Source organism: Haliaeetus leucocephalus, unplaced genomic scaffold, assembly GCF_000737465.1.
Source record: "Haliaeetus leucocephalus isolate CR32 unplaced genomic scaffold, Haliaeetus_leucocephalus-4.0 Scaffold206, whole genome shotgun sequence".
Taxonomy (NCBI): Eukaryota; Metazoa; Chordata; class Aves; order Accipitriformes; family Accipitridae; genus Haliaeetus; species Haliaeetus leucocephalus.
The window spans coordinates 7,503,890-7,505,510 of NW_010972642.1; the positions used below are offsets into that span (position 1 = coordinate 7,503,890).

The 1,621-nt window shown below is 68.0% G+C and overlaps 1 protein-coding gene across 1 annotated transcript in view; it reads right to left on the reverse strand.

The window, feature by feature from the left end:
* The window catches only part of FAM60A (family with sequence similarity 60, member A), a 17,230-nt gene extending 15,873 nt beyond the window's left edge, over positions 1-1,357 (reverse strand). Inside the window, exon 1 of the mRNA XM_010566224.1 lies at positions 1,259-1,357. The gene's annotated coding sequence lies outside the window, so the exon portion shown is untranslated. The remainder of the gene's footprint in view (positions 1-1,258) is intronic.
* Positions 1,358-1,621: the final 264 nt, after the last annotated feature.

A 1,621-nucleotide genomic window follows, 5' to 3' on the forward strand; every position in this document is an offset into this window, starting at 1 on the left:
CCCCCGCCCCGTGCGGACGAGCGCTTTCCCCCCCGGCGCCCGCAGCACATGCGAGCCCTTTGTTTTCCCCTTGCAGCCGGGCGCTGCCTACGTGCGGCGCCGGGGGCACGCCGGCCGCTCCGCGCAACCCCCCCCCCCCCGGAAACCCCGCGGAAACCCGGGAGTTAAAAACTTGTTGGCGCCGGGCGCGGGCACACGCTGACGGGGAGCGACTCGCAACTCCCGCCGTGCTGCGAGAGCGGCAAGGACGCCATCGCCGCCCGGCCGCACCGCGTCCCCCCCAACGCCGGCAACGCCGCGCAGCGGGCCGGTGGCAGGGCGCCCGCCGAAGCGGGGGAAGGCCCCCACGCCGCGACCCGGTGCGACCGGCAAGCACGTGTCACGCCGGCCCCCGGCCGCCCGTTTCCCCCCCCCCCGCCTCGGCGCAGACCCCGACCCCTCCCGCACCTACTAGCGATCGTTAAAAAATAAAAACAACCCATCTCTCTCCCCGCCGTGAAACACGGGGTGGTAGTGGGGGGGTGCAGAGGGATGGCGGGCACCACCGTGCCCCCCCCCCCGGCACCCACCTGCGGGCGCCGGCGCTACAGGTGTGCGGGGCGCACCGGGGGCCGCACCTGCGCTACCCGCTCCGCACCGGCGAGGCACGGCCGGCGGGGCCGCGCCGCCCTTCCCGGCGGGACCGGCGGTCCCTCGCTGCCCGCGTGGCGAGGCTGGGCAGCCCGTCACCGCCAGACAACACCGGTTTCCCTAAGCCGCCCCGCAGCTGGGGACCGCTTTTGGAGTTAAAGGGTCGGGAACCCGGCTTGCGCTTCCTCCTTGAGACTTGGGGTTTTAAATCGTACTTTGGGGTTGGGGGGGGGGGAAGTCAGAGTTCTCGGGATGGGTCTGCAACAATGCGGGAGGCGCTTTTCCCCGCCAGCACCTCCTTTAAACTCCACTAATTGGAGAAAAGGGGGAAAACGCCGCGCACAGGAACCATGCGTGTCAAACTGTTTCAGGCGGCAAAGTCTTTTCACCGCGGCAGAAGAGAAGACAGGCTCCGGGATTAACTTGTGTTTAACACAAACCACCGACCGCTGCAAAAAAAAAAACAAACCAAAGAAAAACCCAACAACCCCCCCCAACAACACACACACACACAAACAACAAACGAAAAAAAAACCACCCAGCACGGTTTAAACCTCCCGTTCCCTCTCGGGTGTACTTTGCTTTCCTCTCCCTCCCCCCCAAGCAGAAAGAAAAATAAATCACTCACCGCTCTACTGCGCCCACCAACAACCGTGCGGTGCGCGGCGAAGCCCCGCCGCTGCGCGCCCTCCCCGTCCCTCCGCGCTCTGCCTGCCAGCCCGCGCGGGCGCGCGAGCCCGCGCCCCCTCCTCTCCCCTCCCCTCCCCTCCGCCGCTCTGCGCATGCGCCGTTCCCACGGCTCCATTCTCTTCAATCGAGCCCTCTCGCTTTGCGCGCCCCATTGTCCTTTTAAGGAGAAAGGCCGCGCGGGAAGCCTGGGAGGAGGGAGGTGTTGCCCATTGTGACGACGGAGATGACTTCACGCACGCGGCCCGCGGTGGGCGGGCCCCGGCCTCAGCTCCGCTCCCCGCGCGCCCGTCCCGGGCACCTG